The sequence below is a fragment of the Balaenoptera acutorostrata genome, chromosome X, assembly GCF_949987535.1.
Source record: "Balaenoptera acutorostrata chromosome X, mBalAcu1.1, whole genome shotgun sequence".
NCBI lineage: Eukaryota > Metazoa > Chordata > Mammalia > Artiodactyla > Balaenopteridae > Balaenoptera > Balaenoptera acutorostrata.
Genome location: NC_080085.1, coordinates 129161157 through 129178652, shown reverse-complemented (window position 1 = coordinate 129178652; position 17496 = coordinate 129161157). Strand labels below are relative to the sequence as shown.

Genomic DNA, 17496 nt, shown 5'->3' with positions numbered 1-17496 from the left:
GCGAGCCGGAGCGCGCCGTCCTCCCTCTGCCCGGGCGCCGAGGCCGGTGGCTCCTCTCCCCGTCTCCCCGGGGGCTGGCCCGCGCCCCTCCTCCGGGGTCCCCAACCGGGCCGCGTTTCCTAACCTGCACTTCCCGGGCGGCGGCAGGGAGCGAGCTCAGCTCGCGGACGCCGCGTCCGGCCCGACAGCAGCAGCGCCGAGCGCAGCCCCAGAGCGGGCTCCGGGCTCCCGCCTGCACCTCTGAGGAGCGACCTGTCACCAGCACATCTGGTCACAGTCGGCCGAGCTGCGGGCCGGGAATAAAGGGGTGGGCCCACCGCCCACGCGGCCCCTCCTTCCCTGCACGCCCACGCCCTCGGCCCGCGGGAAGCGCGGGGCCCCCTCCCAGAAGCGAGCGAAGTCCTTTCGTGGGCTGCGTAGGCGCGACGGAGCCGGGCGCTTGCCTCTGAGCGTTTCCCAAGTTTCTTGACTGAGGAGCGGCGTCCGGGCCCCACCGCGGGGTACAGGTGTCGGACTCCTGCTCCGCGGCCCCGGTAGCGGGGCGAGCGCGGCCCAGCGGGCGCGGCGGGGGTCCGCGGCTCAGCCGGGCTACTGGGAAGGAATCCACCTTGGCCGGGCCCAGCCGGGGCTGCCCTGGAGAAGGCCAGCGGCCAGGAGAGGGTATTGCTCTCTGGTGACTGAACTGATGGCAGCCCTCACCTTCACTCCCGACAAGGCCGCGATGGAGTCCCGGTCCCCGGCCTGTTGGGCTACTGCGAGGAGGGGGGTGGCCATCCTGGAGCGAGTTCGTGTCGGCCGGCTTCCCGCGGGCCGAGGGCGAGTTCGTGTCTTGAAGGGAATCGGATTAAACAAAACCGAACCAGGGATACCTGTGTCTATCACCGAGCACGGCCCAGTGTTTTTAAAATTCGATTCCCGCCCGTCTCAAGGTGCACTGGTCCCAGAGGTGGAAAATGGGGACCTGTTCCCAGAAACCTTCACTCCACCCTCATGTCCCTTCCCGTCTGCTTCCCCAGTGGAGCGGGTGATGCCCACTCCCCCCGTGGGTCCTGGGAGCCTGTGAGATCACAGCTGCACCTGTGCCAGAGGATCAACGGCCCGTTTTGCACCACCACCTGGATGGCTGCTGGACATCTTGAGCTCCACGCAGCCTGAGCTGAGCTCCTGATATCTCTGAAACCGGCTTCTCCCATGGTCTGCCACCCGAGTTCACGATGGCTCCATCCTGCAAATTGCCCAGGCTGAATTCTCTAAATTGTTTTCTCTTTTGCTCACACCCCACATCCAGAGAAGCAGATGGTTCTGTTGTCTCCATCTTCAAGATGCATCCACACCCCCAGCCTTCTCCCCCCCCCCGTCCACTGCTACCCTCTGGGCTCAGCCACCAGCATCTCCCACCTGGATTATTCCAGTAGCCACCTAACAGGTCGCCATTTCCCACCTCCCTCATCCTCCCCTCCCCACCCCAGTATGGTCTCTGTTCTCTGAGCACCTGCAGCTGCTCCTCTGTAAACTGAAGTGCTTCTGGTGGCCTAGCAGATGTGCCCCCATGCCCCCACCTGGATGACATCATCTTCCTTCGTGCCCTCGCTCTCGCCCTGCTCCAGGCCTCCTGACTCTTCCTCAACACACCAGGCACGTCCCTCCTTAGGGCCTTTGCACTGGCTGTTCCCTCTGTTGGAATGCACTTTCCCAGATATCCACTGGGCCAGCTCCCTCATTTCCTTTCATCTTGACACAAACGTCACCTGGCCAACCTATGTAACAATTCAAAGCCCCACACCCATCTCTGGCACTTCCTCTCCCCTTCCCTGCTTTGTTTTCTCTTTAGTACTTAATGCTAGCTGACCTCCTCTATAGGTTAGATCCCAAGAGGGCCACGATCAGTGTCTGTTTTGCTCACTGCTGTATTCCTAGCTCCTGGCACGGTACCTGGCAGAGAATATCTGCTCACTGAATGTTAGTAGAATTCTATTTTCCTGGAACTTTTCAGGAGACCCTGGGGGCCACAGGATTGCACACATACGCTGGGGAAGGGGCCCATAGCTGTCATTACATTTTCAGGAGGTTCGTGGTGTCCTTAAGAAGGATGGAGGTCAGGCAAAGAGCTTTGCATTCACATGATGAAACCAGTCTCAGGTCATGTCACCAAGGGGCACTGTGGCCCAGATGTGTTGTGATTCTTTCAGTTACTGTTGGAAACAGAGGTTCCCTTCTAGTTGTCGCCTTGGGTATTCCAAGTTTGTTGGAGAAATGGGAGAGGAGGCCAGAGACAATGAGGGTGAGGGCTTTGTTCTCATTGAGTAGACTGGCTGTGAGACCCTTTTGTCACTCCAAATGTGGACCAGGTCTGGAGCTAACAGCTCCCTCCATGTATCAAGGTGTACCATGTACTTTACCTGCATGAGTCCATGTACCCATTGCGGTGTTAGCCATTGTCATCTCCGTATTCTCGATGAGGAAATGGGAGGCTCAGAGAGGCGAAGGGGCATGTCCCGGGTCAAGCAGCTGGAGAGTGGCCGAGCAGTAAGCAACTGGGCCTCAAAGCTTGGGCTGCTTCCACCTGCCACGTGGCCACTCATGTTTAGCATGTGCAGCGCTGGCCAGCGGGTCCAGGCAAGGAAAGGGATCCCACAGGTTCTCCAGGGGCTGCCCTTCTCCTGGGGGAATCTCCTGGCCCTGTTGCTGAGAAGCTGCCAAGCAAAGGGTTGGGCTTGGGCTCTGGGGGTCCAGGAGCACCATGCCAAGGCCAGTGTGGGCCCTGCCTTTGGTCTGACGCAAACCTGGAGCTCAAGAGATATGAAAACAATCAGCAGCCACCTGTCATTCAAAGGCATAGTCCTGCGAACATACACGAAGTTTTCCCAAGTTTATGTGACAGATGTTGGGACCTTAACTGGGCAGTTTCTGGAATTCTGTGTGCGGCCTGCACAGGTAGGGGCCCATGGAGAACAGGCATGCTGAGTGCCCGTAAGAAACACACATCCAGTTGCACTGTTCATCGTTACACCCTTGTTCCAAAGCCTCCTGTGGCTCCCTGTTGCCCGCAGCTCTAAATCCCAACTGCTCAGCCTGGTTCCACAGGGGGCCCCAGCCTCCATGTCCAGCTTCATCTTCTGGTGTTTTCACACATGCTTCTGGGCCTCCTGCCCGGCTGGACTGTTGATTGGACACACCAAACAACTCTGGTTCTTCCGGCCTCTCTACCTTTGCTTATGTATTTCCCATGCCTAGAATGCCAGCTCTCCTGTCAAAATCCCACCTGACTTTCAGGGCTCATCTCAAAAGGCTCGTCCTCCGTGAAGCCTAGCCCAAGTTGTAGCACAGCACTGGTGCCCTCCCTCCCTCGCTCCGCCAGCCACGAGCCTGTCTGTACCTCTCTGACTCTGCAGGCCTTTGCCCTAAGCTCTTCCCGTTACACTATTTTACCAGAGACGTTTGGGGTTCCCCCAAAGCCTCCCTGATGAACTCACTGCTGACCCTTGGCTGGGGCAAAGGGGGGTTCAGGGTGCCCTCCAAATGACGGAATCTGGACCCAGAGGGAAGAAATGGGGTGATGCACGTTGCAGGGCTCACCACAGCACCTGACGTTTCCCACCCTTCCCCCAGCTGCTGCGCATGTGCAGAGGCTGTTGGCTGTGCCCCCCTGGAGGTCACCCCTCCACCTGCTCCTCCAGCCTCTCCCCTGGCTCCTGGCCCCCTGCAGCTATGCGCCCCCCCTCCCCGCATGCAGAGGCCACACCCCACAGCCCGGGCTCTGAGCCCTAGGCTCCTGGAGCGTCCGCTCAGGGCTTCTTAACTCCTCCACTGCGTAGAGTCCTAAGCCCGATGACCAGTGTTTTCTGATCCCAGCGGACTGGAGGCCACAAGCAACAGGCACCTGGACAGACAAATGCCCGTGGGGAGGCCCAGGGTGGTGACTGGCCCACGCGGAGGAAGTACAACTTGACCTGGGAGGCTGGCGGCCGGGCTGTAGATTCAGGTTCTGCCACCTCCCATCTGTATAAGCTCCTGAGCCTCGGGTGTCTCCTTTGTCAAATGGGGTCATAGTGGGACCTGCCTTACTGGGGTGTAGTCAGAATTGCAGCCCTCTCTGTATGGGACCACCCTTGGCAGGGCGCCTGGCCCATAGGTTGTTTGTCCTCAGAGAATAGGCTACTGTTATGTACCCCAAACATCCCCAAAGACAGGAGGCAGGTATTGAATGAAAGATGTTGACTTTAAGGTGAAACACGTTAGGATGAAAGCTCGGTCCTGCACATGGGTCGGAACCCTGTATGACACCGGGCCAACAGTGAGTGTTTTGATATGTCTGGGAAAAGGTGATTCTGTGCCAGGTGAGGAGCCAGACTGGGGCACTTGCGGAGCACACGTGGCATTTTGCCCTGGTGGGGTGGACGAGAGCCACTGGGAAATCATTTGGAGCTGAAGTATTATTTCGAGTTGAATTATTTCTCTTCACCATGTTCTGAAACAATTTTAATTTTCTCAGGGACGTTGGTGGTGGTAGGAATTTTTAAGACTCACAATGGAAACAAATGGGAAATTGTTAAAATATTGATTGTAATTTCCTGGTGACTTCACTGTTTAAAAAATAGGAACCTTTAAGAAAAAAGCCCTCATTAGCAAGCGAGCAGTTAATTAAAGGGCTGTAGAATGGCTTGCATTGATTTCACCATGAAACCAGAAAGCCGTGGCTACAAGTCAATTTTTCCCCTGCAGCTCCTTGCTTACCATAAATGCCACTTCCAGAATGCCACAGGTAATATCATCAAAGCATAGATAAGGACGGGAAATGGTTATTGAAACAGAGATGGATAAATAATTTAGGGAATTAACGTAAATCCAGATGGTTGTCAGTTTTCCTCTTGCACCATACATACAACTGAAAGACATTGTCAGAGCTTTTATATAGAAAAAAGTATGCAGATGGCTTGCTAATTATTACTCTTTATGCAATGACATTTTTTTCCAATAGCACAGGCACGACTCAGGCCCCACATGGGAAGAGGCTCCATCCACTATTCTAGGACCCTTCAGACCATTTGCAATTTTGTGATTAGGAAAAAAACACACACACACAACAAAACCCAGGCTTGTGGCTGTCCTAGCAACCAGCTAGGCTCTTGCTGCACCATCACTACAACCATTCAGAAGGTTAATATGACGTAACACCAGGGAACCAGCCGGAGCCCAGCATCGAGCAGGCATGCTATCCAGGCAGACATCGGCGGGGGTGGGCGGCGGGGTGGGGGGAACAAAAAACGGACAACGTGCTCCCGCTGTTCTACGTTTGGAAACACAATCATCTTAACAATAAAAGCAGCCCAAACTCTGGGTGCACCAGTCCCTGTGCTTCACATCGTGCGCTCAATGAAGCCTCATAAGAACTAATTTCAGAGTTGAGCAAACTGAGGCTCAGAGACGTTCAGCAACTTGTCTGAGATCACACAGCTACTCACAGGTGAAACCGAGATTCGAATGTCCTAGGTGGCCTGGGACCCAGCAGCCTCCACAAAATCCCATTAAGACAAAGCTCACCAGGGGATTGGGAAGGAACACGCACTTCTTCACATGTTACCAGCTCTGAGCCTGGTGCTTTGGCGCTTTGCTAGTTGGCTGGCTTGCACCAGCTCATGAGAAAGAACTGCTACATCTTTAGCAATTTTGTGAACTTGTTGATGACTCTTTGGTAGCTTGAAATTGGCCGTGGTGGGAGTAGCTACACCACAGAAATGGGCAAATGCTGCAAATCAGGGCTGGTTGTAAACACTTACCAACATTCCATTGCATGCGGGCATTAGAGCCAGACTGTCCGGTTCAAATCCTGGGCCCACCGCTTACCGTGTGGCCTGGGGCAAGTTTCCTAGTCTGCAAGACGGAGATACCACAGTGCCTGTCTCATCGACTTGTTGCAAGAGTTAAACATAATAATCCATGTAAAAGCACCTGGCACAATAGAAGTGATGGGCTAGTGTTAGTTGTAAAAATAAGTGTACTGCAACTACTAATTATTACTATTACTATTATTATTATATTAGGCAGCCATCCACTTTCATCTAGAGTACAGCAACATGTCGTAAATATTCTCCCTGCCTCTGGTCTCGTACACTCCAGTGCATCCTCCTCACAGATGCTAGGGTAAATTTCTAGAATACAGATTTTACCTCATTCCTCCCTTGCTCAAAATATTTCTATGGCTCCCTATTACCCTCAGGGAAAAGTCGCTGCTCCAAAATACCAAAATCTCTTAGTCTGCTCGGGCTGCCCTAACAAAGTACCACGGTCTGGGGGCTTAAACAACAGAAATGCATTATCTCCCAGTTCTGGAGGGCAGATGTCTGAGATCAAGGTGCGGGCAGGCTTGGTTCTTTCTGAAGGCTGTGAGGGAAGGCTTTGTTCCAGGCTTCTCTCCTTGGCTTGTAGATGGCTATCATCTCCCTGTGTCTCTTTACATTTTCTTCTTTCACTGCACGCCCTGTGTCCAAATTTCCCCATTTTTATAAGGACACGGGCAGTATTGGATTAGGGTCCCACCCTACAGCAGTATCACCTCGCCTTAACTTAATTAATTACATCTGCAGTGATCCTAGTTCCAAATAAAGTCACATTCTGAAGTACTGGCAGTTAGAACTTCAACGTATGAATTTTTATGGGACACAGTTCAATCCATCACAGCCTGCCCTCTGGCCCCCCCCAAAGTTTGTGTCTTTCTCACATGAAAAATACATCCAACATCCCATCCCAACATCCGCAAAAGTCTTAACCCAATTCAGCATCAACTCTCAGTCCAAAATCTCATCCACATGTCATCTAAATCAGGTATGGGTGAGGCCCAGGGTATCATTCATCCTGGGCCAAAATTCCTCTTCATTTGTGAACTTGTGAAACCAAGCAACAAGTTATCTGCTTCCAAGATGGGTGTAAAGGTTATTCTGTTTTTCCTTTGAATCCAGCTTTTTTTTCTTAGAAATATATTGGAGGCAGTTTTTCAAATTAATAGGTAAAGATCTATGTTAACATTTTTAATGCCTTCATAGTATTGCATTTCATGTGTCTTAGCATTTATTTAACTTAACATATACTAATGAGTATTCAAGTTGTTTTCAACCTTTGGCCATTATGAACAGGATGTATCTTTTTTTTTTAACACATGTGAAATTATTTTTATTGATATTTTCATTATAATTCAGAAATTCTGTTTGATCAGAAAACTTATTGCATATAACATATTGTTAAAACCATAACAAAATTGTACTTTTCACTCAGAGGAAGGATTCTTGACCCAGTGTTTTCACAATGCGAGTGCTTGAATTAAACTGTGAGCTGACAGCAAAAGATAACTGACATATTGAATTAAAAGCCTCTCTTTTATGTTAAACTTTGACTTCTATACCCAGCTTGATATGTGGACATTTTCCTTCTTTTTTATGTGTATAATTAGACTTGGTAATGTAGCTGTCCCGTTGACAGAGTAAACTCTTGTAACAGTAAGGGTGGGTGACTTCCAGATATCCGAAGGACTCACAGAGTAATTCAGACTGTGCCAGTGTGTGCATTAGCAGTGACTAAGAAAAGCTCAACAAGCAATATCTACCAACAGCTCCATGATTGCTGGGGACGGTGTTGAAAGACTTGATTTCATCTGCACGTTCTTGCGTGGAGGCAAATGAAGGTGTGTGTATGTCTCCGGGAGAAGGCATTTAATGAGCCACTACTATGATGCAAGAATGGATGAATGTATTTTTCAAAGGTTTTGGAAGAAACATAATGGGTGGCCGGGTACCCGTGCCAAGTAGATCGTGTCTGGGACAAAGAATTACTCAGAAACAATAACTTTACCCAAATGAAGAATAGACTCTGCGGTTAAACAAGATCACCTCCCCCCAAATTGTTAGTTAATCTCCTGATTGTCACTCAGGTTTTTCCCAGACAGATCCATTTGGGGAGAGCTGAGTGTTTCCTTCATCCAGCAGATTTATAGCTTTTTCCCTTTCCTTCAGAACTCTGAGAAGAACATGAAGAGGAAAGGTGCACGCACTCTTACACACTCTTCTCTTTGAATTAAAATCTGCAATCACACACAAATATGAAAAATTTTATTTAGACTACTTCATTCTGTGAGTCACAAATACTAGATAAATGCTCCAATGGGTAATGGTACTTATTTTATAAACCTTTGAAACTGTAATTCCACTCGGCATTATATGTATGTTTCTCCATTAGCTCAGAATATTTCATATTTCCCCTCACGTATTCCTTTGGAGGGGTTAAAAGGTGGTCATTTCTATCTACATTTAACATACTGACTTCCAGTTGAAGCATCCTAAGTTATAAACGTGGGAGAGGCAATACTAACTAAATTTAAGGAACATAGTTGCTTGCATCTACTTTGTGTTCTTTCCAACGGACCAGAGCTTTCCCCTGGTTCTTGGTGTGGGAGGATCCCTGGGGAATTAACTAGCCTGATTTCTCATTCCTGCCTCTTTTCCTTCAACTGTAGTGATCTTTTCTGTCTTCATTCAATATCTCCTTTAAATTTGGCTGATGTCAGAATACCTCCAATTAGTCTCCCTTTGATTGTAATCACTTCTCTACTCTAAAGCGCCTTAGCAATTAAATACAGCATTCATTGAGAGTTTATTTTGTGATCTTGAATTTTATGTGGGTATCTCTGTTCTTCTCTAGTCTGTAAACTGGTCGTCAGAGACCCAAGACGCTATTTATTTGGAATCCCCTAAAGGCACCTCGCACTTTAAATAACACACATATTGAATATAGTATTTTAAACTATACTGTATCTATACAGTAATGAGAAATATTTTAGCTTTTGGACACCATCAATACTTTCTCATTATATTATGTAAAACTATTTATTTACTGTATTAATTAATTTAAAGAGAAAGGGTACTTCAGGTAGTTTTCAGTTCTACTTTGAGTTCATTTTGGAGAAGCGATTTGAAATACAAAATCCATGATTTGGGTTTTGTTTTTTTTTTATTTATTTTTGGCTGCGTTGGGTTTTTGTTGCTGTGCGCGGGCTTTTCTCTAGTTGTGGCGAGCAGGGGCTACTCTTCATTGCGGTGCATGAGCTTATTGCGGTGGCTTCTCTTGTTGCGGAACACAGGCTCTAGGTGCGCGGGCTCAGTAGTTGTGGCTCGCGGGCTCTAGAGCGCAGGCTCAGTAGCTGTGGCGCATGAGCTCAGTTGCTCTGCGGCATGTGGGATCTTCCCGGACCAGGGCTTGAACCCGTGTCCCCTGCATTGGCAGGTGGGTTCTCAACCACTTCACCACCAGGGAAGCCTGAAAATCCATGATTTTTGAACGTTGAAAACCATTAGACTAGAATGAAAGAAATATATGGAGCTGTATTACATATAAATATTATTATAGCATGGTTTTTAAAAAATACTTGACAGTTAAGTCAATCTCATTTGATTTTTTTTTTAAAGGATTTTCTTATTTATTTATTTATTTTTGGCTGTGTTGGGTCTTCGGTTCGTGCGAGGGCTTTCTCCAGTTGCGGCAAGCGGGGGCCACTCTTCATCACGGTGCGGGGACCGCTCTTCATCGCGGTGCGCGGGCCTTTCTCTATCGCGGTGCGCGGGCCTTTCTCTATCGCGGTGCGCGGGCCTTTCTCTATCGCGGCCCCTCCCGTCGCGGGGCACAGGCTCCAGACGCGCAGGCTCAGCAATTGTGGCTCACGGGCCCAGCTGCTCCGTGGCATGTGGGATCTTCCCAGACCAGGGCTCGAACCCGTGTCCCCTGCATTGGCAGGCAGATTCTCAACCACTGCGCCACCAGGGAAGCCCCATTTGATTTTTTATGTTATTTACTATAGCATTTTTTGAAGAACCTTTTAGCAAAAATGCATATCTTTATACAATTTGTCCAGCTTTTGAATACAATTTTCCATACTTTCAGAGGAGATCAAATGATGGCAATACAGTTTGGAAATCCTTGTCACAGATCCATTTCTTAGGATTTTCATCTCGGATATGTTGACTTCCATAAGCATCAGGACCATACTTGCTTGATAAATGCATTGTTGGGACGTACTTTTTATTTTTATGGTAGAAAGAAAATGGCAAAAACATATTGTCTTTCACACTTCGAGTCCATTCCTGTCTCTGGAGCTGTGCTCTGGCCCCATTTAGCCCATCGATCGGTTCTGCCACTCGCAGTGTCGGTTCCAGAGGCTTGTAGCGCTGTTCCCATACTTCAGAGACATCGCAGAAGGGTCTCTGACATCGTTTCCTATCAATGGGTGGCAGAATTCCGGACGGAGGAAAGGACCAGGCACTCGGCAAGCCAGCCAGCTGCCAAGGCTGACAGAGTGCTTCGGCTTCACTTTAGGTCTTCAGTGCATTAAAGGCTTTGCCCTCTGTAACCACAGCTCCCATGGATCAGGATCTTTTCTGAACGGTGAGTTGTATAAACCTGGAATCTGCTAGTGTTGGAGGGTCTCCCGCCAAGGTGGGGGGCGGCTGTGGCTCACTGTGGGGACAAGGACACTGGCCAAGGTTATTTTTATGTGCTAACTTGACTGGGTTAAGGGAGGTCCAGAGAGCTGGTAAAGCCTTATTTCTGGGTGTGTCTGTGAGGGTGTCTGTGGAAGATATTTGCATTTGAATTAGTAGACTAAGCCAAGAGATCTGCCCTCACCAGTGTGCGTGGGCATCATGCAATCCATAGAGAGCCCAAATGAAACAGGCGAAGGAAGGGCAGATTCCCTCTCTCCTCTAGAGCTCAGATGTCCATCTTTTCCTGCCCTAGAACTTCAGAGCTCTTGTTTCTCCCACCTTCAGACTCTGGCACTTACCCCATTGGCTTCCCGGGTTCTCAGGCCTCCGGACTTGGACTGAATTGTACTCCTGGTTTTCCTGGGTCTCCAGCTTGCAGATGGCAGATCTGGGGGATGGGACTTCTTGGCCTCCATCCCGTGTGAGCCAATTTCTATCATAAATCTCCTCTCCTTTCTCCTATCTGTGTATCTATCTGTCATCTCTTCTTGGTTCTGTTTCTCTGGAGAACCCTGACTAATACAGCGGGACAGGCAGAGGATAGCCATTCCCATTCCAAAAGGGAGAGATTGGAAGGAAAATAGGGACCACGGGTCCCAGGAAAGTCTGAAACCTAGCAGGGCAAATTCCTTTTGATTTTAAGGCTTGCGAATAATCCTCTGGCTCAACGGTCTGCCCTCCGGGTTTGTCCCTCAGCCCCCGCAAAAACAACTCAGGCAGTGGACACAGCCAACAACTGGCTGTTCCAAAACACATTGTTCTTTCACACCTCCATGCCGCGCACTCCGTGTTCCCCGCGAACCAGAGGGCCCTCCTTTCCCTGCTCACTTGGGCCACTCCTCTCAGCCATCAGGCCTCGGCTGAAGCCTTCGTTCTCGCCTGTGTGACCTTCATGGACCACGGCCCCTCCTCCCCAAGGTCAGGAGAAGGGGCTGCCTTTTTACAGAAAGCACCTCTGGTGGGTGAGCTGCCGCTCCAGCGGGTCCTTAGAGCCCTGGCCTGTAACTGCGGATCCGCCCACCTCCCCACTAGACTGGGTGCCGCTGGATTTCAGGCACCAGCTGTTGTGTATCAGGTTTTAGCCCAGGGCCGGGCACAGAGCTGCTGTGCGATATGTGAATGCCTGTGTGTCTGAGTGATGAACCGCACAAAGGAGCCTTTTCTGAACACCTACTGTGTGCAGAGCGTTGGACTTGGGCTGGACACTCTTGAGAGGGCGGGGAGGAACCATCTCACACTCATCATTAGAGACAACAGATGTATCGCCCTGCAGAGCTGGAGGGGCCCTTGGCAGCAGGCGCTGGCACCTGACATATATTAACTCATCAGATCCTCAAACCAACCCTGCGACCCTGCGACCCTGTGAGAGATTATGTAGCACAGTGTAAAGGCAAGCAACCAGGGGCCAGCCTGCTTTCAATCCAGGCTTTGCCACTTAGAAGCTGTGTGACTTTGGGCAGTTTATGCCTCCCTCTCTGTGCCTCCGTTTCCTCTTCTGTAAAATGGGGCTAATTGGGGTACCTACCTCACGGGGTTGGAGTGAGGATTCGGTGACTTCATATCTGTCAGGTGTCAGCTGTCACTCAGCTACAGCCAGTTTCTAGCTGCTGCTGCAAAATGCTTGCCAGTGCAAAGCATGCTCATGCACCCAGGGACAGGGCTGGGAAACGCGAGTCCTGTACGTGAAATGACTATCGTGCACCAACAGGCAACATGGACAAATAAATGTGTGTATGTGGGGAGGGGGACAGTGACCCTGGATGTCTGTTGGTGGCAGCTTCTTCACATGATAAGAGGCCTGGCCTGGGAGGCAAGACCCCGGGTTCCCAGCTCAGTCTTGCACCTGACCCAGTGTGGGACGTGGGGCAAGCTCCCTTCCGTCTCTGGGCTTCACTTCTGGCTCTCCACAGGCTTGGACCTCCCATCTGCAGCATTTTCCAGAAAGTCCCCCCACTTGCCTTGGTGGTTGAGAGACCAATCCTGGGTTGCAGGCGGCCACCAATTGTGCTGGAGCTGTAGCTATGCCTTCACATCCTGCCCCCTGGCTGCACAGTGTGTCTGCCAGCAGGGAAGCACTGCTGCCTTGCAGAATGAGTATAGATGCCACCTGGTGCAATTCGAGTAACAAAACCAAAGAGCAAGGCAGCGGCTTGCCACTCTCCGTGAGCTGGGCCATTCGTCTCCCCAGCCCTTTCTCCTGAGCACAGAGGCAAGCAAGGCCAAGAAGATGCTTCAGTACCCAAGTGCATTCTCTCCAGGCACCTCATCACTGCCCCAGCACCTCAGGACCTAAGATGCAGTGCAGTCTTCTTGCCCCTGACATGCTGCCCGAGGCTCTTCCAAGGTGGCACTATATGGGGAATTACGGTACTGGGCATTTGCCAGGAGGAAGAGAGTGTGAGCTTTACATAGGACTGAAATGTCCCTGCTGTTCAGAGAAAGGAGATTCAGAGAAGAAGGCAAAATCAGTGCCTTTTGCAGCAGCCAAATTTCCATCTCATTGCTGTGCGCGGCAACGTGATGCCCAGAGCCAGATCACACAGGCTGGTGTCACGTTGCATCAGCGGCAAAACAAACAGCTTTAGTAATCAAGTCCCCTGGATGCGGTGGCAGATGCCTGGCTGGCGGGGAGGGCCACAGTGATCACTTTAGAGATGTGGGGCTCTAAGCAAGCCAGACATAGCGCCACACCGAGCCTTGAGGAGGGCTCAGCGTCTTCCCCGTCCTGCCCCTGTCCCCAGCCCTGTCCCACAGAAGCCCTCCTTCCCAGTATGCGTCATTGTCTGTGAAGCCATAGCCACACACTGGCTCCTCGTTCCTGAAGAGCAAACCTGGCACTGTGCCACATCACGGGTACCGCCCCGCCATGCCACTTCGTGGGCTCAGTGAGGCTGGTGGAATCGGAGCAGAGCCCTCGAGAAAGTTCTGGACTGTAAATTCTGTAGCGTGGCCACGAGGGACCGCGTTTCTCTCTAGTAGGATCAACAGCAAGCTGAACATTTCCTGCCCCTGATGGAGGCAAGAACCCGCTGTCCCAGCCAAACTCCATGCCAACCTCTCTTGCTCTCTGCTCAGGGCTTGTTCCTGATAATGAAATGGCCATTTTGCCTGTGTAACATTAGTGATTTATTAGTGATTATTGATTTCCTTTTTAAAATTTGTTTATTTATTTATTTATTTATGGCTGCGTTGGGTCTTCATTGCTGCGTGCGGGCCTTGTCTAGTTGCGGCGAGCGGGGGCTACTCTTTGTTGCGGTGCAAGGGCTTCTCACTGCGGTGGCTTCTCTTGTTGCGGAGCACGGGCTCTAGGCGCTCGGACTCAGAAGTTGTGGCTCATGGGCTCAGTAGTTGTGGCACACGGGCTCAGTTGCTCCACGGCATGTGGGATCTTCCCTGACCAGGGATCGAATCCGTGTCCCCTGCATTGGCAGGCGGTTTCTTAACCACTGCGCCACCAGGGAAGTCCCTGATTATTGATTTTCAGTTGTGGTTTCTTGGGACTGTGGGACAGAGCAAATGGAAGGCGTCCTGCCTGTGGATCTCCATCCATTTGCTTGAGGCCATGGGCTCGGATGCAAGCGGCTCATCCATGGCCCAAAGGGCCGCTTCTGGCTGCTCAGTTTCCTTCCACTCGCTGGCTCCCGAAGAACTCTTCCTCCACAGCCCTAGCTGCAGATGGGAGCGGACAGGGCTTTAAGTGGCGGCTCTGATGATTTCTTTCCATGCCCCTGACTGGGTCCTGTTCCCACCTCTCAGGACCCGCTCTGCCCCCTTTTTCCCCAGAGGCCTCCCTCCTTTATTCTCCCTTAAAGGATTCTTACTTCTTCTGGCTGTCCCACTGTTCCTGGGCTTGGAAAGTGGTGGCCTCCGTCCCGTGGCAGGAAGTAAGCAGAAGCCCCTGGGCCCGTAGTCTGTATTGCTCGTGGCCTTGGTCCGTCCTACCAGCAGCTTCCTGGGTCTGGAAAGGATCCTAAGCGAGGGGGTTCAACTCCTTCCCCGACCCTGTCCCTGATTCCCGGCTCCAGCTTCCAGCCTGAGAAGGGGCCGGCCCTCCCGCATGTCTCCTGGGCACCTTACCCCAGCACCATACGAGGCGTGGAAGAAAGATCTGTTTTTTTGTTTTTTGTTTTTTTAAAAAGAATGAAAAAGAAGAAGAAGGGAGGGCTATTTCAGATGTGCTTAGCCGCACCTGTCTCTTACTCCAGTTCTTTCCGTGTGGAGGTTCAACAGACGTCACGCGGGTACAGCTCGAGAGCACCTCAGCCCAGGTGCTCAGCTGCACGCCTCTGTCCTGGCCTCCTTTGCCGCTGTGGCATGGAGGCCCAGGGCAGCTTGTTTGCCACGCGCATGCGCCACATGATGGGCAGTTAGGCTCCCACGGAGGGAAGCTGGCCAATGGGGAGAGGAAATGACAGGTAACTGCTCCCCTTCCTCCCCCTAGTTCCGAGACATATTTCATTTGGCTTCTCAGAGGGTCATATGGCATCAGACAACCAGTCACCCACCACTCCTTCCCTATGTTGCCCCCCTGCTCACCCCCACCCCTGCTCTCCGGGCTCCTGTTTCCCAATAAAGATGCATGCATATAACCCTTTGTCTTAGGTTCTGCTTTCTGGGGAACCGGGTAGTTGGTACTGTGAAGGGCCTTAGAAATCCTGAGGATGGGATTTGGGAGCTGGATCTCTAACTAGTCAGTGGTAATAAGGACCCCCTTTCTGGTGGACAAAGGGGTGTGGTAAGCTCTGACGTGCAGTGGCATCACAGGAGTTCAGATTTTCACCGTGAAGCACGTGGTTCTGCGGTAGCTGTAGCCCTCGAAAGCATGGGAGCAACAGGAACCATTAGGATCTGGGGGCTGTCTGGCTTTTGTTACTTTGAGAAACTTGCCGTAAAGAAAATGGCAGACTTGGGTCAGCCAACCATCAATTTAAAACAGCCTGTGAAAACTAGAGGGAAGCATTTAAAGGGATCCTTGTGTCCTTCAGCAGTAGAGCAGACCATGACGAAAATCTGACCCAATATCAAATCAAAATACAATGCAGCAAAGGAGATTAAATAGAGCCCCAATAGTTTTCTGTATCAAGGTCTCAATGGGAAAACAGTGGGACTTGGAGACCTTGAATGGGGACATTTGGGTGGATAAGCCTGAGACTGTTGAACCCCCATACTCTCTGGAAACCTCCACTACCTCTCATTGTCTTCAGGGTGCTAACCAGGGTTAGCTCTCAGTGTAGCCTAAGCTTGGAAGTACAGTTCTTGTTCTGAAAGAAAGTAGCTTGCATGAGAATTGCAGAAACTGGCTAATACATGCGAGCAAGAATTGCAACAGTGCTGATGGGAGTTGGCTATTGAAGACAGTGGACCCAGGGAATTGACAGGGGAGAATTTATTGACGATAGTAGCACTCACTTGTGCCCAGGGATTCAATGTTCAGACAAAAACATCGGGAAAGGGTCCTAATACTCTGCTGGGGTGCTCCTTGAAACTTGGACAAGACAACAGCCTATAATAAATGAGATGGAGTTGTCCTAACGTTCTTGGTATGGTAGCATAATGTTCAGAGACGTGTTAGAACAGATACATTATGTGATACCAGAAAACCTACCATTTGACTGTGTTCCTTGCGTAGGGCAAAGAACGCTTCTGTCATCCAGGCAATATATGAGAGGGGCACTGGCATATTTGAGAATCTTTGTAGGTAGCTGTCTTCTCTAGGTTGAGTGTTACAGTAGGAGATACCACCATGGAACTGGGTTCCTTTGTATCAGTGGAGATGATGAGATTCTATTGATAGAATGGCAGAGGCCAGGTGGCAACACTTAGCCATTATTGTGATGGGAAGCAAGGTCAGACTAGCAACTGGGATGCCATACCTGCTGGGATCTGTACAATGACCAACAGACCATGTGTTCCTAGGACGGATAGGTGGATCGATAACTAAGGTGTCACTTGATTAGTGTAATTTTAAACAAAATCTAAAGCTTATGAGCAGAAGGTGGGTGTCAGCCACCACAGTGAAAACCTCAGTTTCTTATTCAGTTTCCAGATCTACGTCATGTTCCAAACCCAGAGCCCAGATTGAAGGGGAGACTGGTTTCCTTGCGGAAGAACCCTACGGTGCCACCACAGTTCCGCAGGACAAATATTCTCCCAATCCTTCCCCAAAGGGACCTAAGGACATTTGTGACGGCAACTGTACTAGGAAAAAGGAACTACTTACACTTTTCGAGAACTGTTGAATACAGGGTATGAACTTACATCAACATCAGGAAACCCAAAATGCCATCATGGTTTTCTTGTTAGAGTGGGGACTTACTGAAGTCAAATGATAAGTGGAAGTCTGGCCCAATGGTCTAATGGGTCTGTGGACCCATCCTGTGCCATTTCCCTGGCTCCCAAGTATATAATCGGGGTAGACACCTTTAGCAGCTAGAAGAACCCTCACATGGGTACCTGACTTGTGGAGTAAGAATTATTTTGATAGAAAAAAATCAAGTAGAAAATGCTGAAACTGTCTGCTCCCTCAACCAAGATAGTAAATCAGAAGCAACAGAGGAGGAATTGCCAAAATTAGTTCCACTGTCAAAGACTTAAAGGATGCAAGGGTGGTGGTCCCCGTCACATCCTTGTTCAGTTCACCTATGTAGCTCCAGCAAAAACCAGATGAATTGTGGAAGATGATTGTGGACTGCTTACTGTAAACTTAACTAGGTGGTCGTTCCAGATGTGGCTGAACTGCTGGACGCGCCATCTTTACTAAAACAAACCAGAACATCCTTTGGCACTTGGTGTGTGGCTATTGGTCTGGAAAATGCATTACAGTAAGTCCCCTACATACGAACGAGTTCTGTTCCAAGAGTGCGTTTGTAAGTCCAATTTGTTCGTCAGTCCAACAAAGTTAGCCTGGGTGCCCCACTGACACAATCGGCTATACAGTACTGTACTATAATAGGTTTATAACACTTTTCACACA

The 17496-nt window shown here is 50.3% G+C and overlaps 1 pseudogene; it reads right to left on the bottom strand.

The window, feature by feature from the left end:
• Nucleotides 1-9878: 9878 nt before the first annotated feature.
• On the bottom strand, nucleotides 9879-12846 carry LOC130706329 (spermatogenesis-associated protein 17-like; annotated as a pseudogene).
• Between the last annotated feature and the right edge of the window lie 4650 nt (nucleotides 12847-17496).